Source organism: Macaca mulatta, chromosome 11, assembly GCF_049350105.2.
Source record: "Macaca mulatta isolate MMU2019108-1 chromosome 11, T2T-MMU8v2.0, whole genome shotgun sequence".
Classification (NCBI taxonomy): domain Eukaryota; kingdom Metazoa; phylum Chordata; class Mammalia; order Primates; family Cercopithecidae; genus Macaca; species Macaca mulatta.
In genome coordinates this window covers 124,068,550-124,095,345 of record NC_133416.1, presented here as the reverse complement: position 1 = coordinate 124,095,345, position 26,796 = coordinate 124,068,550, and the positions used below count along the sequence as shown (strand labels likewise).

Genomic DNA, 26,796 nt, shown 5'->3' with positions numbered 1-26,796 from the left:
CTACAAAAAATCAAAAGATTATCTGGGAGTGGTGGTGAGTTCCTGTGGTCCCAGCTACTTGAGAGGCTGAGGAACGAGGATGACTTGAGCCCAGAAGTCCGCGGCTGCAGTGAGCTATGATTGTGCCACTACACTCCAGCCTGGGTGACAGAGTAAGACCCTGTCTCAAAAACAAAAAACAACAATAAAAATTGAAAAACAAAATAATGTCAATGGGGCAACTGGCAAAATGTGAATAAGGTCTTTAGTTTAGTTAATAGTAACAGTATTGATGTTCATTTCCTGCCCTTGCTAATTGGACTCTGGTATATCAGATATCAACATTAGGGGAAGAGGAGTGAAGGGTATATGGGAACTCTCAGTATTACTTTTGCAACTTTTCTTTAAGTCTAAAATTATCTCAAAATTAAAAGTTAAAAAAGAAATCATCCTGATGAAAGATATCATTTGACCCAAGCAAATGCTCAATTATTGTTCCAAATGGAAATAATAGAGAATGCAAAAAAAAAAAAAAAAAAAAAACTCATTCTCTTTGTGTTTTTCTGCTCTCTCCAGATTTTTTATACTGAGCATGTGATATGTTTAAATTAGAGGGGAAATGAGTCTGGATGTGGTGGCTCACACCTGTAATCCCAGCACTCTGGGAGGCCGAGGTGGGCAAATCTCTTGAGGCCAGGAGTTCAACACCAGCCTGGCCAACATGGTGAAATGCTGTCTCTACCAAAAATACAAAAAATAGCCGGGTTTGGTGGCATGTGCCTATAATCCCAGCTACGTGGGTGGCTGAGGCGTGAGAATAACTTGAACCCAGGAGGTAGAGGTTGAAGTGAGCCAAGATCACATCATATGCGTGGCATGTGGACAGAGACTTTATAGCCACCTTTTATATTCCATCTTGATGGGCTGGGCACAGGTCACTCAGAAGAGGATTCGTTGGAGCACATATACCCACATCTACCAAGGACCAAGAAAGGGCGTCCAGTCATCACTCACCACCTGCCTGATTTTTGTGACTAGTTGGCCACCTCCAGCTGTGAGGTCATTGTTTCTCAAAGGGCCCTCCTTTCCCCTCCTGACTCCCACCAGTCCCTGAGTCCCAGAAACATCCCCTGGAGGGAAATGCTGGTTTCCCTCTGGAACCTTTGGGAAGATGGGGGTGATTGGAGAACAGAGATGTAGGGGGTGGCCACCATGCTTGTTTTACATGGACAAGGGCATGATGGATGCTGGACCAATGGACAGCAACTCAATGGCCAGGGCTAATCAAGCCCAGGATCTGCAGAATACCCATGATTTGAACTCTGATTTCCTGAACCACCCACCCTCAGCTGCCCCATGCTTTCCTCATGTCTCCCAAATTGCTCTCACCCAGGGTCTCTCAACTCTTGCATGTTCCATCTTACCCGGGACCAAATTGTCCAGCCTCTCTCAACTGCCAGTCTTGACCTGCTGTTTTTTTTGTTTTTATTTTTTCACTTAAAACATTGTGTTTTTTAGAGATGGGGTCTATGTATGTTGCCCAGGCTGGTCTCCATCTCTTGGGCTCAAGTGATCCTCCTGCCACCTTGGCTTCCTGAGTCCCCTGTAGGGACTACAGATGTGAGCTGTAGTCCCTACGTGGGACTACATGCCTGGCCTTAACCTACTTTTGTCACTCTTCCCTACATTCAGCGCATCCCTATATAACTCTTCTTTCCTTCCTTCCTTACCTTTCTTTCTTCTACCCATCTGTGTTTCCTTTCTTCCTTCCCTCCCTTCCTGCCTCTTATCCATTGATGCTGTCTTCCCCCCCTTTCCTCTGCCCCTCCCTCCCTCGCCCGCTCCCTTTCTTCTTCCCTCCCTTCCTTGCTTTCATTTCTGGACACCTACTATGCACCAGACACAGTGCCAGGCTCTGGTGAAACTAAGATAACTAAGACCTCGTCTCTGTCATCAGGAAGCTTGCTACCCAATGAGGAAGACCATTACTAAGCAAACTACTATAACACAGTGTGGTAGAACTCTGCTAGAGGTAAATGGGAGGGAGCCCCAGAATTGAGGCATGGGATGTGGGGTGGGAAACTGATCAAGAAAGTCTAAGAGAAGTTATCTTTCCAGCCACCCAAAGTGTGATCCATGAACCAGCACCATCAGCATCACCTGGGAGCTGGTTAGAAATGCAGGCTCTTAGGCCTCACCCCAGACCTCCTGAAATAGAATGTACAATTTAATAAGGTCCCCAGGTGACCCGAGTGCACATCCGAGTTTGAGAAGCACTACTTTAATGGATGTCTAAGAGCCAAACTGGTGAAGACATGAGGGCAGGCAAGGGAGGAAGGGTGTTCCAGAGCCAAGAGGTGAAGGAAAAGATGGTTAATGGTCTGGGCACCATCTTGGTGGGCAGCCTCCTGCTTGGTCTGCCTGGTCTCATGACAGGTAAGGACACGGCTACCCCATGAAAGGTCCCTGTGTCTCTGGGAGCCCCTGCCTGCTGGCATCTGGCTGATTCTGGTCCCCTCTCTGTCCTTCCTTGTAGGCCAGTCTCAACAACCAGTCTGGCTTGGTGGTAAAGAGCACGGCCCCAGGAGCCAAAGAGGCTGGGATCAGACCCAGGATTGTCACCTGCCACCTTATGTTTAGTTTTGGTCACTGTCTTTGGATCTTCCAATTCTCAGGCCCCTTAGCTGCAGGCTGGTTTCTGGGCCAAATCCCAAACTTCCCACTTGCTACTGGGTGGCTCTGGAACAAGTGTTGGCAAACTTTTTCTACAAAGGACCAGGTAGTGAATACTTAGGCTTTGCAGGCCATAAGGTCTCTGGCGCTACTACTCACCTCTTGTCACTGTAGTAGGAAAATAGCCTTGGACAACAGGTAAGTGAATGGGTGTGGCTGTGTTCCAATAAAACTTTATTTATAAAAACAAGTAGCAGGAGATATTTGGCCTGTAGCCTGTAGTTTTCTGACCTGTGGTCTGTTCTATCAGAATCTAGATAAGTCATGATGGGGATTCTAACACATCCCCAGGATTTCCCAGAAGGCTCTGATACCAGCTTCTTTGCCTGTCTTTCAGTTGCTTAATGACACTAAGCTCTTCCTTTGCAGATGGAATAGTGGTCCCTCTACTCTTTGCTGAGCTAACATCTATTCATCTTTTGTCACCGCCTACGAAAAGCCTTCTGTGACTCCTCTTTAACTGAATTAGGTGCTCCTGTTGTGTACGCCCTTGAAGACTCCCCTAAATAACTCCTTTTTTTTTTTTTTTTTTTTTTAGATGGAGTCTCACCCTGTTGCCCAGGCTGGAGTGCAGTGGCATGATCTTGGCTCACTGCAGCCTCCGCCTCCTGGGTTCAAATGATTCTCCTGCCTCAGACTCCTGAGTAGCTAGGATTACAGGTACCCACTGCCAGACCCAGTTAATTTTTTTGTATTTTAGTAGAGATGGGATTTCACCCTGTTGCCCAGGCTGGTCTCGAACTCCTGACATCAGGTGTTCCACCCGCCTCAGCCTCCCAAAGTTCTGGTTACAGGTGTGAGTCACCATATCCAGCCCCTACATCACTCCTTCAAGGCATTTTTCACAATATTAAAAAAATTATTTTACTGTCCATCCCTCCCACCTGACTGTGAGCCCCTTATGGGAGAAAATAATTTGGTTCTGGGTGTATTCCCAGCATCCAGCAGGTAGTAGGTGCTCATGTAACAGAGGAGACCTCTTGAAGCTGAAGATTCCATCCTCATTACTCAAGTCAACTTCCTACAGTTTGCTGATGGAGAGTTGAAATGCTGAAGAGAGAATATCTCTTTATAAGCAAGCACTGATGTCACAGCAAATAAAATTAAGAGAGTGACAGCTTATGTGGTACCCCGTTAAAGGTAGCAATTAGCTGCCAGGGGGGTGGGCCACTTTGAAAAGGAGATCAAACCACCAAGGAAAACTGGGCATATCCCAGCAAAACCATCTCTCTCTAATTAAGCAGTTTTATAATTCCAGGTTTCTTAAGCATGTTATTTCTGACGACCACCAAATGGGATGTGTGGTTTCTCTGGGGCGTTAGAGAACAAGGAATCAGATTATGAGCTGTCTCGCCTCCCTGCCACCATGAAGGGGAAACAGTAGCAATTGTTGCAGGACGTGCTTGGGCATGGATGGTTCTCTGCTTTGATTCAGATAAAGGGGGCGGGAGTGTTGAGTTGGGAAGGCAGATTCTATTCCAACTTCCTCACTGCCAAGATGAGGGGTGGGACAAGAAGAGAAATGGGAAATATCGAAACAACAGAGGGCTGGCTCCAGAAGCGGGTGGGAAATGAAGGAGAGTAGGATGCTGAGAAACAGAAGAAATGAACAGAGAGGAGAATTTTTTAGAAGAACGCACCAACGTGGGAAAGATGATTTGAAGACTTACGGGAGTGGGGAGGAAGGGAGGAGAGACGTAATCAGGTATCTGTCAGCAGCTTCAATGTATGAAAAATGCACAGAGATGAAACCTTTTTTTTTCTGTATCAAGATGAATAATGACTATTTATACAGCTTTGCCTGTTTACAAATCTCTTTCATACAAATTTTTTCATCTGTGGAGGCAGGACAGCCTAGTGGTTTAAAGGCATAGGATTTGGGATTCTAAGGTCAGATCGATCACCTACTAAATCGGTTGATTTGGCACAATAATTTAACTTCTACGTCCCTCAGTTTCTTCATCTGTAAATGGGGTTGAATACACACACACGTTCATACATATATACACACATACATATAGATATGCATGCAGTGGTGTGCTGGCAAACTAGGTCTCTGGGGGAAAGAAAAGGCCCTAATTTGTGTTTGCCAGTTTCTGTGGTGTAAATGTTCTCACAAGGCCAACTTCAAGCTACCAATGATTTAACAACTGTTTGCAAATTTCCTGAAAATTTAACCATTGGCTCTCACATGTCAGTAAAACCTGTATTCAACACACCGAGGTGATCTTATGATTAACTAAGCCAATAAATCTAAAACACAGGTACATGAGAAGGGCCCAGTACATGATATAGCTATTACTGGCCCTCATGATAATCCAGAAATGTGGCCATTATGTTATTGCTGCCCTATTTTAGAGATGAGAAAATGCAGGTTCAAAATAACTAAGGCGAACTAGAATTAAGGCAGAAGGGATATCTGGGACTTCCAAGCCTAGGCCTTAAGAGATCAGGAAGCTTTCACTTCCTTCTGCTTGTTCGCCCTCCTCCAGCCGCCATGTTTGTGGGAAGCCCAAGCTCTAAGGAGAGACCCAGTGAAGAGGACACATGGAAGAGGAGCAGCTCTGAGACTAACTGGAGGAGCAACATGGAAACCAGCCAATGGTGAGAACTGAGGCTCCGGATATAGGACCTTAAGAAGGCCATCCCTGCCATTGCAGCTGATGCATCAGACCTGGGAGTGAAGATGCCATGTTGGATAGTCCAGCCCCAGCAGATACCATGGGGAGGAGAGACAAGCTGTACCCAGTGTGTCCTGACTGGACTCCTGACCCGCAAAATTGTGAGAATTAAATGGTCCTTTCAAGTCAACAACAACAACAACAAAAACTAAGGTACCCATCTAAGGCTACTCAGCTCATGGTATAGACTGAACTGTGCCCACCTGAAGTTCCTTTGTTGAAGCCCTAATCCCTAATGCCATGGTGTTTAAAGATAAGGCCTCTGAAAGGTAATTAGGTCATGAGAGTAGAGCTCTCATGATGGGATTAGTTCCCTTATAGGAAGAGACATGGGAGATCTCTCTGCCACTGGAGGACACAGTGAGAAGACAGCCTTCTGCAAGCCAGGAAGAGGGTCTTCACCATTAACACAATTATAAGTGTCATGTAGCAACTTCAGAGAAGCTTTCACCTTATTCTTCCCCACTCTCTCTATCCTACTGTCTGGAACTTGGATGTGATGGCTGGTGCTCTTGCCACCATCTTGGACCATGAGGAGGAATCCTACCCTCTAGGGTTGGTGAAACAGTGGGCTGGAAGGTGTCATATTCCCAGGGTTGAACTGCTTATCTTTGGCCTTTACATGAGAAAGAGATACATTTTTTAAAAATTTAAGTCTTATTATTTTGGATTCTTTGCTGTTACTATTTGATTCCAGTCTTAACTAATAGAAAGGGTGTGGGACTCAGCAGGTAACCAAGAAGTATTTGCTGAATGAGCAATGGATAAATGAGGGGGCAAACTAATGGCCTTGTGCTTCAAAACACCTGGGTTTCCCACAGGCATGGCTCATAGAGAGCTCTGATGATGAAGATACTAGGAATGGGAGTCTATACATAACAAATACTCTAGAAAATGATGAGGTGGCCAGGCATGGTGGCTCACGCCTGTAATCCCAGCACTTTGGGAGGCCGAGGCGGGCAGATCACAAGGCCAGGAGATGGAGACCATCCTGGCTAACACGGTGAAAACCCGTCTCTACTAAAAATACAAAAAAATTAGTCGGGTGTGGTGGCGGGCGCCTGTAGTCCCAGCTACTCGGGAGGTTGAGGCAGGAGGATGACCTGAGCCCAGGGAAGTCGAGGCTGCAGTGAGCATGATCGTGCTTCTGAACTCCCGCCTGGGTGACACAGTAAGACTGTCTTTAAAAACAAACACCTCCCTCAAAAACAAAAGAAACAGGGAATTTCAAAGTCTTAGAAAAACAGGCCGGGCGCGGTGGCTCAAGCCTGTAATCCCAGCACTTTGGGAGGCCGAGACGGGCGGATCACGAGGTCGGGAGATCGAGACCACCCTGGCTAACACGGTGAAACCCCGTCTCTACTAAAAAATACAAAAAATTAGCCGGGCGAGATGGCGGGCGCCTGTAGTCCCAGCTACTCGGGAGGCTGAGGCAGGAGAATGGCGTAAACCCGGGAGGCGGAGCTTGCAGTGAGCCGAGATCGCGCCACTGCACTCCAGCCTGGGTGACAGAGCCAGACTCCGTCTCAAAAAAGAAAAAAAAAAAGAAAAACAAAAGGTAAAACATCTCATTAAAATTTTTATGTTGATTACATGTTGAAATAATATTTTGGACACATTAGGCTAAATAAAATAGAGTATTAAAATTAAAGTCACCTGTTCCTTTCTAGTTATTTAATGTGACTACTAGAATATTTAAAATCGTCTGTGTGACTCCCCTTATATTTCTGTTGGACAGCTCTGTTGATACTTTGATCTGAGTGATTACATACGTTTGTAAAAAATCCACTGAGCTTTATAATTAGGGCTCTCCACAATATATAAGTTATGCCTCAATACAAAAGAAAAAGGAAAAAAGGCAAGAGAAGGGCGAGCCAGGATGGAAAGAAGCGCAGCAGGTAGGGGGCGGGGCCAGCGGGGGCGGGGCCGGCGACCGCGCGTTCCCTGGCAACGGGTACTGCCGGTGACGTCACCACCCGCCGGCGGCCATTAATCCCCCTCCCGGCGGCGCGGGCTGGCCCGGCCGCTTGCCTCCTCCTCCCCCGGGCCCGGATGAGATCACCGCGTCGGGCGGCCGGCTGTCCCCGCGCTCCCAACAAATCGACTCCTCGGCGAGCGCCGGCATCTCATGATCTCATGGCCCCGCGGGACGGCGCCGGCCGATGAGGTCACAGCCCCGCGCCCCGGGCCGCCCCGCTCTGCGCGCCACGGGCTCCGGGTCGGGCCTCCGAGAGTCCCGCCGGCTACCAGGCCCCCCAGCATGAAGCTCTTAGCCCACAAAGGAGGTCGCAGTTTGCGAAGGGCAAAGCTGCCTTTTCCATCCTTTTGACGCATCTTTGCGCTTCCACTCCCTGCTGTCTTATTTGAACATTTCACCCCGAAGACCCCGTGTCCAGCAGGGAGTGACCTCATCAGCTCCCCTAAACTTGAAGTCAGGGGCCAGGCGACGCGACTTGCCTGCAGGATTTCACAGCTGCTGGGTAAAGGAAGTTCTGGAGCTGTGTCTTACAGACGAAGAAAGGGGATTAGAGGGATAAAGGAATCTGCCCAAGGTTACCCACCTAGGGAAGGGTGGCGCAGGAACCCGGACCTCCGTGATGTGAATGAGCCCTTTGACTGCCTTTTTCTTACCCTTACTTGTACCCCAAACCTCTGCACGTTTGCCCCAGTGCATCTTTGCTCTGGTGGAAATAGTGGTAACGGTCCCACTTGCGGCGTGCCCCCGTTATGCTGGGCACTGTTCCACATGACAGACCACTGGAGAGGAATTATACGGACCATATTACACATGAGAACACAAGGCTAGGAGAGGTCAAGTTACTTGCTGCAGAATTGGGACTTGTACCCAGGTCACTCGACTCTACAGCACAGCCTTTCAATTCCTTGATACCACCTTCCCCAGAAAAAGAGGAAGGCTTCCTGTTGACAGTGATACACCCTCCTTTCTCTCTTCTCTCTCCGACAGGGTCGCCATCAAACCCAGTTGAAGAGGGTCCAGTGAGCTTGTTAGAGGCTTCACAGCTCACTTGCCAGCAGCAGATTTCTCCCATCACTTAAGAGACTATCACTCACACCACTCCTTTGCAGATCTCCAGCAGCATATACAGCCAGGAACGACAGGAGGAAGGGACATGACATTTACTGAACGGCAGTGCTGAACCAGGCACTGAGCCAGGGCCTGTCACTAAGGGCAAAGCTGGGAGGGATATCACCAGCCCTGGTTTGCAGACGAAAAAGCGGAATTTATGTATTTATTTTTTTTGAGACAGGGCCTTGCTCTGTCACCCAGGCTGGAGTGCAGTGGTGCGATCACAGCTCACTGCAACCTTGACTTCCTGGGCTCAAGCAATCCTCCCCCCTCAGCCTCCTGAGTAGCTGGGACCACAGGTGTGTGCCACCATGCCCCAGATAATTTTTAAAGGACTTTTTTTGTAGAGATGAGGTCTCCCTGTGTTGCCCAGGCTGGTTATTTTTTTTTTTTTTTTTTAAACCATAGTCAGAAGTCAAGGAAGTAAGTACAGGTTTCAGCTCAAATGTCCATCCCAGAGAGAAAGCCCTTTCCCATTTCCTAAACGAATTCTCCATGAATTGTTTTTATTTTTTTCTAGTGCTTGTTGAAACTTGAAGTTCTGTATTTGTGTGTTGATGTAGTTTCATGGTGATTTCCCCAATGAAATGAGAGCAGGGACTCTGTTTTGGTCTGTTTCTTTCATTTATCATCTTATCCCCACACCTTTGCAGTGCCTGTCATAATATGACACTGAAATATTTTTTGAGGAAATGCAAAGAATTGGTGGCTTAGGATGGTGAGCAGGGCTGATGTTCAAAACTCAGGTGTGTTTGAGTGTAAAGTGTGGGCTTACTCCATACTTTCTAGGAAGTTCAAGCCCTTTGCTACATATACTTTACTTACAGTAAAGTCCCTGTGGTGCTTTTCAGAGCCTATTAATTCTTAAGTGTACTACAGTAGTGACAAGTTTGGCATTCTGGTTTCCCTATCAGTAGCGTCCTCTGTTGGTAGCTGAGAGGAGAGGGAAATCAGAGGAACTTAGTAGGAAATTAGGCGTGGAAGGGACAAGGTTATACATGCTTATGCTCTGACCTTTAATAATAGCAAGGAAGAAGACATAAAAACTACAAAAATCAGGCTGGTGCAGTGGCTCATGCCTGTAATCCCAGCACTTTGGGAGGTTGAGGCATGAGGATCGCTAGAAGCCAGGAGTTCAAGACTAGCCTGAGAGACATCATGAGACCTCCTGTCTCTATTTAAAAAACAAAAGCAGTCCAGATGCGGTGGCTCACACCTGTAATCCCAGTACTTTGGGAGGCTGAGGCAGGCAAATCACTTGAGGTCAGGAGTTCGAGACCAGCCAGGCCAACATGGTGAAACCCCGTCTCTACTAAAACTACAAAAATTAGTTGGGCATGGTGGTACGCGCCTGTAGTTGTAGCTGTTTGGGAAGTTGATGCATGAGAATTGCTTGAACCGAGAAGGTGGAGGTTGCAGTGAGCTGAGATCATACCACTGTATTCTAGCCTGGGCAACAGAGCGAGACTCTTTCTCAAAAAACAAAACAAAACAAAAACAAAAAAACTACAAAGGCCAGACACAAGGAAAACAAACAAATGGTAGTCATGAAACTGTTTTCTTATGGGCAAAGGGAGGGAGGAAGATGGATGGAACCCAGGATGGAACACAAGGGGTTTCTAAGAAACTAGCAGTTCTCTACTTTTTAAGCTGGGTGCACGAGTATTTGTTATTTTTTGTTTTTATACCTCATACATGTTATTTTTTTAAGGCCACAAGCTGAAATTTTGCTTACCCACTTTAAAAATAGACTATAACAACCCCATGACGGGGGAAATTGTTACTTCCACTTTGCAGATAAGAGAAACTGAGGCTCAGTTTCAGAGAAGTTCACCATTTTGCCTAAGCTTACAGAGCTCAGATATAGCAGAGGTGGGATTTGAGTACAGGTCTCTGATGTCTGTACGGATGCTCTTACCCACAACATCTGCCACTAGATAACTGGACACTCATTATTAAAAACTAGAGCTGATGAAAATATGTCATTTTCTTGCTCTCACCCCCAATTTCCTATAAAGATCCTCTCTCTGCAATTCTGGCAAGGAGGGGGAGGAAGAGGAGGAGGCCGCGATCGCCTCTGATGCTATGGCCCCAGGGACCAGCTGGCAGAGTCCTTGGGGCCAGGCTGAGGCCCCATAGGAGTTGCTAGGCTGTGAGTAAAAATATTCCTGTTAACAGCAGCAGTGGGGCACCCAATTTCATTGGCCATGGTTCCCTTGATCTAAGAGCGTTGGCCCCATGAACAGGAAGGGCCCAGCCCACGTGCCCCAGCAACTGCATCAGCAGCTTCCCTGCACACAGGGCCCTGCTCCCCAGTACCCAGGAGAGGCCTCATTATAAGATGTTGATGATAAAGCCCATAGTGGCCTGGGACCCTGTTAGTTACAAAAAGGCAGTCTCTTCCCTCTGTCCTGGTCCCAGGTGGATGGATGAGCTTATCTGTCCCCGTGTCAGCTACAGTCTTCAGCACAAATGCTCTGGGCTAAACTGCCCAAGCCTGGCTGTTTCCCAAAACACTAGGGAGTGGAGGGAGGAGTGCAAGGGAAGGAGGGAGACAGAAAATGATGGGCGGAGGGTATCTCCTTTCCTGGTAGTCTAGAGCCCATGACTTCAAACTTGACAGACAGGGTCCTCAAGTGTGGATCTGTCCTGCTGGGAGGGTGACTTTGCCCAAGTCATATCACTTCTCTGGGCCTCAGTTTCCTCATTAGCAAAGTAGGGGATGTGGGAGGCTGAATAATGCCCCCCCCCCCACCAAAGATGTCCATATCCCAATCCCCAGAACCTATGAATTTGTTACCTTACAGGGCGAAAGGAATTTTGTGCACATGCAGATGTGATGAAATTAAGGCTCCTGAGATGGGGAGATTAGTCTAGGTGACCTGGACAAGCCTAATGTCATCACAAGGATCCTTATTAGAGGAAGGCAAAAGGGTCAGGGTAAAGGAAGACAATGAGGCAACAGACACAGAGGTTGGAGAGATGCACTTTAAAAATAGAGAAGGGGACCAGAGGCAATGAAGGCAGGGGGCTTCTAGAAGCTAGAGAAGACAAGAAAATGGATTGTCCCTCAGCGCCTCCTAAAGGACTGGCACCTTGACTTTAGCCCAGTGACATGGATTTTGGACATTTGACCTCCAGCAGTATAAGATAACACGGCTGTGTTGTTTTAAGCCACAAGGTTTGTGGTTATTTGTTACAGTACCCACAGGAAACTAACACAGAGAAGAAATAATTAGACTGTCATCAGGGTAGCATCAGGATGGCGTGGCTGCAGCATCTCTGGTGGGCTGGCTTCCATGGCAAGATGGGAGGAGGCCAGAGCACACCCAGGCCTGGGAGTGGCCTCTGAGCTGTGGTCCCTACCACCTCTTTGACTACATCTACTACTATGGGGACTGGCTACATCATTTATGATACCCTGTGTAAAGTTAAAATGCAGGGCCCCTTGTTAACATACTAAGAATCTTGGTTGGGCGCAGTGGCTCACACCTGTAATCCCAGCACTTTGGGAGGTGGATGCAGGCGGATCACCTGAGGTCAGGAGTTCGTGACCAGCCTGTCTAACATGGTGAAACCCCGTTTCTACTAAAAATACAAAAAATTAGCTGGGCATGGCGGTACACAGGTGAAACCCTGTCTCTACTAAAAATACAAAACTTAGCTGGGCGCGGTGGTGCATGCCTGTAATCCCAGCTACTCGGGAGGCTGAAGCATGAGAATCACTTGAACACAGGAGGCAGAGGTTGCAGTGAGCCGAGATTGCACTACTGCACACTCCAGCAGCCTGGGTAACAGTCATAATCTCATACGGCAACAGTGGAGCATGAAGCCAAGTGTTTGGGCCTTCTGCACAGGGTGCTTGCCCATGAAGTTGCCCTGCCCCTTCTTCTGCTCCAGCCACACTGGCTGATTGCTCCTTAACCTTGCCAAGCATGTTTCCACCTCAGGGCCTTTACATATGCTGTTTCCCCAGCCTGGAATCCTCTTCCCCACATATCCGCATGGCACACGCTTCCTTCAAGGCTTTGCATGAATGTTACCTTCTCCCTGCCCCCCACCACTGTCTAAAAGAGCAGCGCCCTCCCCGCCCTGCCCTGCAACCATGACACTCCCTGTTTTGTCTCCATCTGACATATTGCCTATTGATTTCAGCATCTTGTTTATCTAAGTCCCTTGAAAGTGCATGCTCTGCTTCTTTGCTGCTGTATTCCCAGGACCTGGTCCTAGGCCTGATACAGAATAGGTGGTCAAAAAATACTGGTTCAATGGATGAAGAAATGGATGAATGGAAAGTGCCCAGGACAGTGGCTGGCTTGTAGTATGTGCATGGTGACTGGCTTGTACAATGTTGCCATGACAATGACTGTCATCATCTACTCCTGGAGAATGACAGGGGGAGGGCTGGGGTCATGTTTTCCAAGGCCCCCTTTCCTCTGCTTACCTTGTTGTTTCACTAATTAATAAATTGAGGCCAGCACTTATAAGCTGCAGTGATCAAAAGGCTTCATTCATATTAAAGGTATGGTCCTGTTCAATCTTCACATCATGAATACTATCCCCATGATATAGGGGCTTAGAGAAGGCTGCTGATTCATCAAAGGTCCATGACTTATAAGTGAAAGAGCTGAGAATAGAACCTGCTTAACTCCAAGTCTAGTAGACCCTTGCAACTGAATTCACACTGCCTGCTTCAGGGAAAATATACTGAAGGGAGAAATATTTGCAACACTTTCATGAATTAATTACCTTCGGCGTATGTGTTTTGAGTACCGGCTGTGTGCCATGCACTGTGCTGGGAATAAAATGAAATATACAGGAGACTTGATCTCTGTTCTCGCCAAGTTTTAAGTCCTAATGGGGGCGACAAACCAGCAATCACAACATCACATGATGCATTCAAAACAGAAGTGGCCTGGGGGCTGTGGGAGCACACAGGTGAGTCACCCAACCACAAGTTCAGACTTCCAAGTGGATGTGGCATCTAAACACCTGCGGGTGATGGGGTGATGAGAGGTCAGCCAGATAGGGCTAGGGAGACAGTGTTCCTAGCACAGGGAACAGCCACTGCAAAGGCCTGGAGGAGGTGAGAGAACAAGAGCATGATTCGGCCCTAAGAGGAGTTCAACACACCTGGCAAGCGATGGCTGAGGTGTCGGGCTGGGAAGAGAGGCGGCCAGGCAGACATTCAAAAGGACTGCCTTGGCCGGGCACAGGGGCTCACACCTCTAATCCCAGCACTTTGGGAGGCCAAGGTGGGTGGACTGCTTGAGCCCAGGAGTTCAAGACCAACCTGGGTAACATGGCAAAACCCTGTCTCTACAAAAAATACAAAAAATTTAGCCAGGCATGGTGGCATGCGCCTGTAGTCCCAGTTGCCGGGGAGGCTGAGGCAGGAAGATGGCTTGAGGCTGGGAGGTCATGGTTGCAATGAATCCTGATCGTGCCAGAGCACTCCAGCCTGGGTGACAGAGTGAGACCCTGTTTCAAAAGAAAAAAATAAACAAAAACAAAAGACCAAACAAAACAAAAAACAAAAGAACTCCCTTGCCTCTGGGATTATGGACAAGGTACTGAAACTCTTGGAATGATGGTTTCCTCCTCCTAAAATAGGAACAGCCCTAGCCGGACATAGTGGCTCACACCTGTAATCCCAGCACTTTGGGAGGCCAAGGCAGGTGGATCACTTGAGGTCATGATTTAGAGACCAGCCTGACCAACATGGTGAAACCCTGTCTCTACTAAAAATATAAAAATTAGCTAGGTATGGTGGTGCATGCTGTAATCCCAGCTACTCAGGAGGCTGAGGCAGGAGAATCGCTTAAACCCTGGAGGCGGAGGTTGCAGCAAGCCAAGATCGCGCCACTGAACTCCAGCCTGGGTAACAGAGTGAGACCCTGTCTCATGGGGAAAAAAAAAAAAAAGAAAGATAGGAACAGGCCTAGACACAGAAGGCTGGCTGCAGGGATCTACCTGCCACCTCCCGGCCTCACCTAGTATAATGACAAGTCTGCTTTCAGTAATGCCACGCCCGGGGACCTGTGGTAATCTGGTCAAGCCTATGAGGGAACAGAGAGCTGACCCTCCTCTCCTCCCTCTGCCATCCCCGTCCTCTGCATGCATCTCTGCGCTGTCACTCAGTGTGTATTTATGTCGGGCTGCTATGGCCGTCACTCAGTGTGTATTTATGTTGGGCTGCTATGTGCTAGGCACCCTGGATAAGGCCGCAGCCGGGAATAAGTCTGTGTTCCAGGCGCCATCTCCCTCTGTCTTGTTCTTGTTCTTTTGTGTGTCTCTGCACCATCTCTCCATCAGCCGCTTGAAGTCAGGGTCAGGTCTTATCCCAACAGCTAAGACTGAGCAGGCACTGAAAACTCTGTTCTAAACCTCATGGCCTCATTTGCTCCTCACCGGGCTCCTCCTGGAGCCAGGTAGTATCATCAGTCGTGTACACAGAAGAGGCATCAGAGTTTGACCCGGTGAACTCACTCACCCGAGGGTATACAGCTAGTGGCAAAGGCAGGATTCAAACCAGGCAGCTCCAGGACCCAGTCCAAGGGCTGGCACCTATCAGTAACTGGTAGGAATAACATTTCCTTCCTTCTTTTCCCTTCTTCCCTTCAGGGTTCTGATCTTAGCACTTCTGGGCACCGAGGAGAAGAGCCAGAGGCTGGCAAAGCCTTGGTGGGCTACCAAGCCCCCCGCAACAGGGCCTGGATTTCCACGAGGGTCATAAGGGAGGTTGCGCATGTGCGCGCGTGCGCACACACACACACACACACACACACAAAAAGAAAAAGGCCAGCCACGGTGGTTCACGCCTGTAATCTCAGCACTTTGGGAGGCCAAAGCGGGCAGATTATTTGAGGTCAGGAGTTTAAGACCAGCTTGGCCAACATGGCAAAAACTCGTCTCTACTAAAAATACAAAAATTAGCCAGGTCTGGTGGTGAGCGCCTGTAATCCCAGCTGCTCAGGAGACTGAGACACAAGGATTGCTTGGACCTGGGAAACAGAAGTTGCAGTGAGCCGAGATGGCCCCGCTGCACTCCAGCCTGGGCGACAGAACGAGACTCTGTCTCAGAAAAAGGGGGAAAAAACACACCCATGGAGCATTTAGATGTGCCAGGGATTGCTAACAGCACCTCTACCTGCATTGCTTCAATTTAGTTTTTAAATCACCTCCTGTCTCCACCGCATCCCCAGAAGTAAACAGAAGTATTTCCTTTTTTTTTTTTTTTTTTTTTAAATGGGGGTCTTTCTATGTTGCCCAGCCTGGACTTGAACTCTTGGGCTCAAGCCACCCTCCCACCTCAGCCTTCCTAGTAGCTGGAAAGACAACCTTCTGAGTAGCGTGAGCCATCATGCCTGGCGGATAACTTCCTTTTTTACAGACGAGGAAACTGAGGCATGGAGAAGGGAGGTGACTGGCTGGAAGTGATACTGATGGAAATGGTGGAACCACAATTCCAGCTCAGATCCACCTGACTCCAGAGCCCAAGCTCTTTCCAATCCACTCGGAACCTTTCTGGACAAGCTAAAAGTTGAGACGTGTGATCAGTGGGCTCCCTCAGGTCAAATCTCAGTTTTGCTACCTTTTCTTCTCTCCAGGGAAGGAGACACATCTGGGGGAAATATGGAAGCAGGGTAGTCCTCACCTACCCCAATGGAAGCACAAAGCAGGAAACCAACACAGCAGCCCCCGTCTTCCCCCCCAGGAGCAGGGAGCCAAAGTGGACACCTCCAGGGCCCCCTCAGGGAGCCTGGCTGCCTTGCTTAATCATTTAGCTGAAGAAGAGCAAACTGATCTGCACTTAGCTTGCTAATTAACTCCCCCAGCACCCCAGAGCAGGGGTTGCCACCACATACCCATGATGTAGTTTGGAAAGGTGGGTCAGGGTGGGTCTGGGAGCCAAGAACGTGAGCCTCCCTGCTTTGCCCTGTGTGCAAATTCATACCAACCACTGCTGTTCACGTATCACTTTATTTGAGAGTCACTCACTCACCTACGCTGAGCCACTGGGCAGATTCTTATTCTGCCCCCATGGAGCTTAGAGTCTGGTGGGGACGGGATGCTCAGGAGTTATCTGGAAAAACGCACACCCCGAACTGTTTCTCACTTCTGCACTGTGACTGCGGCTGTCCCCTCTTCCTGCCGTGCCCTTGTGGCTTTGCAATGTCCGGGTAACTCCCAGCCCTCCTTTAAAACTCAGCTCTGATGTCACCTTCTTTAGGAAGACTCTGCTGGGGGCTGGTTTAGGTGTTCCTTCTCTGTTTTCCCAGAGGGCCCTGGAGTGACTGCTTCCTTGCCTGCAGCACGCCCACCAGACTGTGAGCTTTGAGCGTGAAACTCCTGGTCTGCAGAACCCCATGCCGTGTGTAGGGCTCGGCACTCTGTGGTGTCCAATAAATATCTGCAGAATGAATACATGAGAAGATAAATCATGTGACCCAGAAGTGGTCACTTTGGGGACTTGGTTTCTTCAAATCAGCAGAATAAGAACGTCTTTCTGGGCTGAGCGCCTGGAATCCCAGCACTTTGGGAGGCCGAGGTGGGTGGATCACCTGAGGTCAGGAGTTCATGACCAGCCTGGCCAACATGGTGAAACCTCGTCTTTACTAAAAAATACAAAAAATTAGCTGAGTGTGGTGGTGGGTGCCTGTAATCCCAGTGACTCAGGAGGCTGAGGCAGGAGAATCTCTTGAACCCGGGAGGTGGAGGTTGCAGTGAGCTGAGATGGTGCCATTGTGCTCCAACCTGGGCAACAAGAGCAAGACTCCATCTCAAAAAAAAAAAAAAGAAGAAGAAGGTCTTTCTGGGTCTATCAGTCTGTGAAAAAGAGAACAGAGGTGAAGCCCAGCCTTTGAGGAACCAGAGAGGCCTCCAGGATGTCCAAATTGGGCATTGACCATCTTGGCATGGCTCCCAGCGAAGCCATGAGCAGGCCAAAGCCTCTCCCAAAGGGGCTGGTTGCATATCAAAATGCTCTTTACCTGTGAGAATGGGAGCTGACTCTGGCCCATACCAGCAAAAAAGAGGGGACTTTGGAAAGATTATGGATCTTCTCGGACTTCAAAGAAGCGCAGGACCCCCCAGGCCACATGAAGGAGTTGCCGAAACCTCACAACTAAGTGGAAGGACCTCTCCTCTCATCAGCACTTCTCAACTCCCATCAGCACCTGAACCACGGGGAATCTAGTTCAAACGCAACCACTGATGGAGGAGGACTGGGATGCAGCCACGACTCTGCTCCCAGGTGATGAATGAATGAACAAACTCAGCTCTAACTGTGCCTAGCCTCTGTGTTCCTCAGTTCCTGGGGGAGGGCACTGGATGAGTCCGGCAAGGGCTGCCTGCTCAGGATTACCAGCGATAGGCAGGGGAGAGGGGCACCAAAAAAGCCATGGCTCTGGCCTTGTGCATCCAGTTATAACCAGAGAAGGGTGGGCCTTGGGATGGGGCGGCCATCCTAAAAGGGGTTGATGGTAGCTGGGGCGGAGCCAGGCCAGCTCGCCAGACAGTGACCATCTGAGCTGGTGAAAGGTATCATCTTTCAACCTGGAGATCGATTTCCGAAGGCCCAGTGCTGGGGGTGGGAGTAGGGGAGCCAGGGGGAGGACAGGAGGGAGCAAGAATTTCAATAGCAGCTGTGTTCCTAATTTCCCCAGGAGGAGGCCTGGCCGCCCCTCCTCCGCGCTGAGTGTTTGCCATTAAAAACAAACAGTATCATTTGGTTCAATAGAAAATGAATTAAGGGAAATTAAACTGCGGGGGCCATGTGGCAAGCCTTGTCTTCCATTGTCTGAGGTTGTTTCTCATCTTCTCTAGTGGGGGAACAACAGCTTGTGGGGTGTGGAGCCAGGCGGGACTAGATAAATAAATAAATAACCCAAAACCTCCGCACCATCTTCATCCAGTAGAGGGTGGGGTGTGGGAAATCCCAGGTGCCCGCTGGGGCCCTGTCCCTGCTGCGTCCCTTGGTGGCAGAATGTAGCCTTTGGGAGTCTCCCAGGGAACAGAGTGAAGGGAAAAACAAAACAAAACACAAGGACAGCAACAAAAAATGAAGGCTGGATGCAGTGGCTCACACCTGTAATTCCAGCACATTGGGAGGCGAAGGCAGGAGGATCGCTTGAGGCCAGGAGTTCAACACCAGCCTGGGCAATGCGGCAAGACCCCATTGCTATAAAAAATTTAAAAATTAGGCCAGGTGTGGTGGCTCACGAGCACTCTGGGAGGCCGAGGCAGGTGGATCACCTGAGGTCAGGAGTTCGAGACCAGCCTGGCCAACGTGGTGAAACCCCATCTCTACGACAAATACAAAAATGAGCTGGGCGTGCTGGCGGGCGCCTGTAATCCCAGCTATTTGGGAGGCTGAGGCAGGAGAATCACTTGAATCTGGGAGGTGGAGGTTGTAGCAAGATCGTGTAATTGCATTCCAGCCTGGGCGACAAGAGCAAAACTGTCTCAAAAAGAAAAAAAAAAAAAATTAAAAAATTAGCTGAGTGTGGTGTGTAGTCCCAGCTACTCAGGGGGCTGAGGTGGGAGGATCGCTTGAGCCCAGGAGTTTCAGGCTGCAGTGAGCCGCAATCACACCAAAGCACACGGGTTTGGGTGACAGAGCAAGACCCTGTCTCAAAATAAAAACACAGACTCAAGAAAAAGTGAGGTGCAGGCCCCACAGACAGAAAAGGAGGGTACCAGGGTAGTTGAGGGAGGAGGATGTAAGGAGGCTGGGGACGAGGGTGTTCGGTGCCTGGGTTGGTGGGAGCAGTTTCGATGGTTCTGCAGGTGCACAGGGAGCAGTTGCTGCTGCTGTTTGAGTTGCAGTCTCTGAGTCGGGGAGTGCGGGTGAGGAATGGTGTGGGGAGAGGCAGGATCGTGCAGTGATTAAGAGTCTTAGAGTCTAAGCCCTGTCATTTACATACCCCAGGCAAGTCACTCACATTCTCTGTGCCTCAGTTTCCTCATCTGCAAATTGGGGGCATTAAGAGTGTCTATAGTGTCTACCTCATAGGATTGTTGTGAGAATGAAATGAGTTCATGTTAATGAAGCATTTAGACTAGTACTAGGGACACTGGATATTTATTTCTGATTTTAATACTATCATGGGTCCCTAATGGCATCTCCCTTGGCAGCTGGAAGACCTGGCCTCTGAAGTCACAGCCTGGCCACAGACTTGCTGTGTGACCCTGGATAAGTGAACACACCTTGCTGAGCCTCCAGTCTCTCATTCACAGAAAAGGGATAATCACTCCGGCACAGAGATTGCTAGTGCCTCCTGATATCCCTTCTTCCCTTCCTCTTTCAAAGTAAGCATCTCAATCTTTGCTTAGGGCCATTGGCACCCAGCCACAAGATGACACTCCCCAGCCTGCCATGCAGTAAGTGTGACTGAGTGGTGGCCAATGAGATTTAAGTGAAAGTGACGGGAGCCATTTCCGGGAAGCCACGTAAAAAGGGAGAGGAACACTTAAGAACTTTTACAAATGAGGATGCAAAAATTCCAGCAGAACAGTGGCACACGGAATCCAGAAACACATTCAAAGAATCGTACCTTATGATCAAGAGGGGTTCATTGAATGCAAGGATTAATAGAAAATCTAATAATGCAGCTCTTCATGGCAACAGATGGAAGGAGAAAAATCAAATGCTTTTTGATCAAATTCAACAGGTTTTTTGTTTTTTGTTTTTTGTTTTTGGAGACAGGGTCTCTTGCTGTCTCACTCAGGGTGGAGTGTAGTGGCATGACCATGGCTCACTGCAGCCTCGAACTCCCAGGCTCAAGGGATCCTCCCACCTCAGCCTCCCAAGTAGCTGGGACTACAAGTGTGCACTGCTGTGCTCGGCTAATTTTTTAATTAATTTTTTTGTAGAGAGGGGGGTCTCACTATGTTGCCCAGGCTTGGTCTCGAACTTCTGGCCTCAACTTCCTAAACTGCTAGGATTATAGACGTGAAACACTGTGCCTGTGTGCCTGGCCACAGAAACCATCTTTAATTTTCAACATTTTACTAGATTAAACTAGATGAATACCTTTTTTTTTTTTTTTTCAGACGGAGTCTCACTCTGTTACCCAGGCTGGAGTGCAGTGGTGCAATCTGGTCTCACTGCAACCTCCGCCTCCCAGGTTCAAGCTATTCTCATGCCTCAGCCTTCCGAATAGCTAGGATTACAGGCATGCACCACCATGCCTGGCTAATTTTTGTATTTTTGGTAGAGATGAAGTTTCGCCATGTTGGCCAGGCTGGTCTCGAACTCCTGCCTAAAGTGATTTGCCTGCCTCAGCCTCCCAAAGTGCCAGAATTACAGGCATGAGCCTCAGCGCCCAGCCAAGATGGATGCTTTGTTAACTTGATAAAACATCAGCGCCAGCTCCAAAGCTGGCCTTTTGTTTAATGGGGGACTGTATGTTTAGTTTTATGTCTCGATTCAGCTAGCCAGGCTGTAGTATTTAGTTATGCAATTAAACACTGATCTAGGTTGCTGCGAGGGCATTTTGTAGATGTGATTAACATCTACAATCAGTTGACTTAAGCAATGAAGCTTTTCCTTGATATCCTGGGTGAACCTCATCCAATCAGCTGAAGGCCATAAGAACAAAACTGAGGTTTCCCCGAGGAAGAATAAATTCTGCCTCAAGACTGCAGCATCAGGCCGGGCGCGGTGGCTCAAGCCTGTAATCCCAGCACTTTGGGAGGCCGAGACGGGCGGATCACGAGGTCAGGAGATCGAGACCATCCTGGTTAACATGGTGAAACCCCGTCTCTACTAAAAAAAAAAATACAAAAAACTAGCCGGGCGAGGTGGCGGACGCCTGTAGTCCCAGCTACTCGGGAGGCTGAGGCAGGAGAATGGCGTGAACCCGGGAGGCGGAGCTTGCAGTGAGCTGAGATCCGACCACTGCACTCCAGCCTGGGTGACAGCGCGAGACTCCGTCTCAAAAAAAAAAAAAAAAAAAAAAAAAAAAAAAGACTGCAGCATCAGAGCTGGGCACTGTGGCACATGCCTGTAATCCCGGCATTTTGGGAAGCCGAGACAGGCAGATCACTTGAGGTCAGGAGTTCGAGACCAGCCTGGCCAACACGGCAAAATCCTGTCTCTACTAAAAATACAAAAATTAGCTGGTGTGGTGGCTCACGCCTGTGGTCCCAGCTACTCGGGAGGCTGAGGCACGAGACTTGCTTGAACCCGGGAGGCAAAGGTTGTAGAGAGCCGAGATTGCATCATTGCACTCCAGCCTGGGCGACAGGGAGAGACACTGTGTCAAAAAAAAAAAAAAAAGAAAAAGAAAAGAGACTGCAGCATCAGCTCCTCCCAAGAGCTTTCAGCCTGCTGGCCTGTTCTGCAGATTTCAGACTTTCCAGCCCCTGCAGTCCTCCAAGGCAATTCCTTAAAATAAATCTCTCTATGTACATATAATCTACTGGTTCTGTTTCTCTGGCGAACCTTGTCTGTTATAGGGATCCTAGAGGCACTCCCATCAAGATCAGGACGAAGACAGAACTGCCCACTATTACCTGTTAGGGAAGGAAAAATCAAACATCAAGAATTAACCCACCAAGCAGTGGGCGACAGAGGAAGTGATGGAGCCAGGTTCTGTATCCATGTTTAAATCTAAAACTTCTTAAAAAAAAAAAAAAAGACAATTTCTTAACCCTTTCTGGATAATGTGCCTCTAGTACACCTTAAAGATAAGGGATTTCAAAGTAATGCTAAAAAGTTAAAGGAAAACAAGAAAAAACAACTTGTATTCAGCATTGGAAGAAGTGTAAATTGCCATAGCCTTTTTTTTTTTTTTTTTTTTGGTCAGGGTTTCACTTCATCACCCAGGATGGAGTGCAGTGGTATAATCATGGCTCACCGCAGCCTTTACTTCCCAGGCTCAAGCGATCCTCCCACTTCGGCTTCCTGAATAGCTGGAACTACAGGCGTGTGCTACCATGCCTGGCTAATTTTTGTGTTTTCTAGAGACAAGGTTTTGCTATGTTGCCCAGGCTGGTCTCGAACTCCTGGGGGTCATCTGCCCACCTTGGCCTCCCCAAATGCTGGGATTACAGGCGTGAGCCACCGCACCCAGCCTGCCTCGAGAAAGAACTATCTGGGGATTCTGGATAAAGCTAAAGCTACTCAATCCTAAAATTCAACAATTTCTTTTCTAGATGGCTGTGCTAGAGAAACTTTTGTGCATATGTAGTGAGATGATCATTACTGTACTATACATAATGGTAAAAAAATAAAGAATCTAATTGCTCATGAGTTAGGGGAATGGATGAATAAACCAAGGAGTATTATATATTGCTGAAAAATGAATAAACTGAGAACTAGAGCTACACATATCAATAAAGATCTATGGTTATCAAACTTCAGTGTGCATTCAAATTATCTGGCGGATTTGGAAAGGTACAGACTGCTGGCCTCGCCCCACCTCACAGTTTCTGAATCAGTGGGTTTGGGGTGGGATCTGAGGCTTTACATTTCTAACAAGCTGCCAGGTGCTCATCTGCTGGTCGAGGGACTGCACTTTGAGAAGCAAGAATACACACAAACCTCAAAAACACAACACTGTGTAACAGCACAAGTTGTAAAAGGATGTATGTAGAATATAAACTATGTTAATTTGATATGCACCAAAACCAACACCATAGTTTGTCTATGGACATAAACACGTGTAGTAAAAGTAAGGAACTAGTGGTAACCTCAAGGGAAGGAGAGAGAAAGAATACACATTTCAAAGGATGTGGCAGAGATACTGTCATGGGTTCCCCAAGTCCCACTTTATCTTCCCCCAGGCTTTCAGCAAGACAACTGTTTCCCAGATTCTCTGCTGTTAGGTGAGGCCTTCTGACTGGGTCCTAGCCAAGGGAAGAATGTGGGTGGAAGTGATCTGTGCCACCACCTTGGGCCAAAAACCTTTCATGTAATTCTCCAGTTTCCCTTCCCTCGTTGGCCCCCTGATGTTGAGGTTCCAGTGCAGACTGACGTCTCATCCCCCCGCTACTCAAGGCTCTCCAGATGACTTTTATGTACATCTCAAGTTGAGAAACGGTCCTAGGAGAACATCCTGCGGGATGGTGATTTCACTCCATGGAAGAAGCCACGGTCCCTAAATGACTGCCCCGAGCAGAGCACCTTGGCCAACCTCCACTGGACTCTGATGAGCTGAAAAGAATGTTGGGTGACACCTTTGAGACTTTGGTGGTGTTGACAGCAGCACCTGGGATACCCTAATTAATACAGACAGGAAACAATTCAGCGGATGTAAGTGGGGGCAGTGGAGTGGCTTTTATTTCTCTAAAAGGAAAGAGGAAGATCTGAAGCGAGCATGGAAAAGGTTCACATCTTTTGAATCTCAATGGTAGGTGTGGAGATCTCTATTATATATTATTTTCTGTATAGTTGAAATATTTTATAATTTTAAAATATTCAAAAATAACCTAAATATGAAAAATATCAGATGTATACAGGCAACTAACGACAACTGGAACGAGAGGAGGGAGAATGTAAAACATCACCCCCGTGGCAGGTGGTGTCGGCTGCACCCGGAGGACTTTATAACCTCCACTGCTGGCATAAGCATAACAAAACCAGGTGTTTCCTCTGCTGTTGTGAATGTCGCTCACGAGATGGACCAGCTTCCTTCTCTGACAAATACAAGTGGCATAAACACCTGTGTATTTGTTTTTGATTTTTTTTTTTTGAGACAGAGTCTTGCTTTGTTGCCCAGGCTGGGGTACAGTGGTGTGATCTTGGCTCACTGCAACCTCTGCCTCCCAGGTTCAAGAGATTCTCCCACCTCGGCCGCCTGAATAGCTGGGTCTACATGCATGTGCTACCGTGCTAGGCTAATTTCTTTTTTTTTGTAGAGACAGAGTTTCGCCATGCCACCCAGGCTGGGTTCAAATTCCCGGATTCAAGTGATTCTCCTGGCTTGGCCTCCCAAAGTGCTAGGATTACAGGCATGAGCCACTGCGCCGGCCCACCTGTTCATCAGTTTCTTGTGGCTCCTGTAGGAAACTGCCACATGCTGAGTGACTTGAAATAACGGAAACTTATTTTCTCCCAGATCTGGAGGCCAGAGGTCCAAAATTAGTTTCCCTAGGCCCAAATCAAAGTGTTGGCTGGGAGACTGGCGAAAAGAAAGTCATTCTTTGCCTCTCCCAGTTCCTGGTGGCATTGTTTGTCTTGTGGCCACATCATTCCCAATGTCTGCCCCCATCTTTACACTAACTTCAGGGTTAGCAGACTTTTTTTTAAAGGACCAGACAGTAAATATTTTCGGATTTGTGGGCCACAGAGTCTCTGTCATCACTTCTCAACTCTGCCACAGTACAGTGAAAGTCACAGACAACGCATACATAAATGGGCATGGCGGGCTTCCAACAGAACTTTATGTACAAAAACAAGCAGTGGGCCCACCTGTAGTTTGCCGACTCCTGAACTAGAGTCTTTGAGATGCTGTGCTCCTCAATAAAACGGTCCCACGCTTAATAAGTTGGGAATGTGTCAGAGAAAACAAAGTGAAATGAATTTCTTTACTGTGGGACTTCTCAGAGCCTTTACTATGTGAGTGTGTGAGTAGGGGATAATGTACACAGCATTTCCCAAAGTTATTTAACCATAGAACACCTTTTTATAAAATGCTTATTAGGCCGGGTGCGGTGGCTCACGCCTTTAAGCCACCACTTTGGGAAGCCAAGGCAGGTGGATCACTCGAGGTCAGGAGTTCGAAACCAGCCTGGCCAACATGGCAAAACTCCATCTCTGCTACAAATACAAAAATTAACTGGGCATGGTGGCAGGTGCCTGTAATCCCAGCTGCTCAGGAGGCTGAGGCAGGAGAAACGCTTGAACCTGGGCGGCGGAGGTTGTAGTGAGCCAAGATCACACCACTGCACTCCAGCCTGGGAGACAGAGTGAGACTCTGTCTCAAAAAAAAAAACAAAAAAACCAAAAAAACAAAAAACCCAGAAAACCAACAAACCAATAAAATGCCTATTAACATCTCCCTAAGGGCCCAGAAACATAGTTTGAAAAATAGTATTTTGCTTAATCCTGACTTTGACTAGATTCTAACTTTCTTACTCACTTTAAATTATAAACAGATGGCTGCTAATGCTCTCTTATCTTCCTCAGAATGACAATAATTAACTAACTAGCCAGCACTTGACTTGTATTATTTCATTTAATTCTCACAACAGTGTTATGAGTTAAGTCCTGCTATTCCCATTTTAAAGACAGAGACGTTGGGGCTCAGTGAGGTTAATCAAGGTCTCAGAGGCAGAAGGAGCTAGAATTTGAATCTAGGTTTAATTTTAGGGTTTAGTATGTGCTCTTTCAACGATTCCACAGGGCTGCAGAGAAAGACAATTAGTTGCTTCTCTTGCTACATGCTCTAGAATCTTCCTGGCAACAGAAAGGGAGGTACATTTTGTAAAAGCATAAAGCCCACTAAATATCACGTAATATTAACATTGCTGATGATCAGTATCTCACTGGCTTTCTCTTCTGTTCCAGTAAAACCTGATGATGAGAAAAGGGACATCTTCAATAACAGCTGCAGGCAGACAGGGCACCCCCTGGCTTTGCTGCTCACTGCTGGGTGGCATTCCCTTGCTGGCCCTCAGTTTCCTCATCTGTGGAATGGGAACAGTAACAGCACCTACCTTCTTAGAGTGTTGCTGAGAAGACCAAATGAAATCATGCAGATAAAGCACTTTGCACAGTGGATAAATACACAAACAAGAAGAGAAACCTAGACGTATCAGCTGTTATTCTTATTGTCACCCTGTCAGGCTGAGTTGAGTCCTACTTTGTCACCTTCCAGCACAGTGACCCTTCACAAACTGGTTAGCCTCCCTGAGCCTCTGTTTTATCTGTCAAATGGTATTTTATTTTATTTTATTTTTTGAGATGGACTCTTGCTCTGTCGCCCGGGCTGGAATGCAGTGGCATGATCTCAGCTCACTGCAACCTCTACCTCCCGGGCTCAAGCAATTCTCTTGCCTCAGCCCCCTGAGTAGCTGGGATTACAGGCATGCACTATGGTGCCAGCTAATTTTTTGCATTTTTAAACCTTTTTTTTGGGGGGGGGGGACAGAGTCTTGCTGTGTCATCCAAGCTGGAGGGCAGTGGCACTATCTCGGCTCACTGCAACCTCCCACTTCCTGGGTTCAAGCAATTCTCCTGCCTCAGCCGCCTGAGTAGCTGGGACTACAGGCACCTGCCACCATGCCTGGCTGATTTTTGTATTTATAGTAGAGACAAAGTTTCATCATGCTGGCCAGGCTAGACTTGAACCCGTGACCTCAGGT

General features: G+C 48.0%; 1 protein-coding gene and 3 long non-coding RNA genes across 19 annotated transcripts in view; 2 read left to right on the top strand and 2 right to left on the bottom strand.

Moving 5' to 3' along the window:
• Positions 1-26,796, bottom strand: part of RNFT2 (ring finger protein, transmembrane 2) — a 131,091-nt gene that overhangs the window by 41,478 nt on the left and 62,817 nt on the right. The window lies entirely within an intron of this gene.
• Positions 7,340-9,081, top strand: LOC144333118 (uncharacterized). The gene is made up of 2 exons (XR_013401504.1): positions 7,340-7,873; positions 8,359-9,081. It is a non-coding gene; the product is annotated as an uncharacterized LOC144333118 (long non-coding RNA).
• LOC144333121 (uncharacterized) lies at positions 15,697-22,127 on the top strand. Its single transcript, XR_013401507.1, has 3 exons — positions 15,697-17,207; positions 19,062-20,295; positions 21,607-22,127. It is a non-coding gene; the product is annotated as an uncharacterized LOC144333121 (long non-coding RNA).
• LOC144333122 (uncharacterized) lies at positions 16,451-21,454 on the bottom strand. The gene is made up of 2 exons (XR_013401508.1): positions 21,202-21,454; positions 16,451-18,738 (listed from the first exon to the last, which is right to left on the bottom strand). It is a non-coding gene; the product is annotated as an uncharacterized LOC144333122 (long non-coding RNA).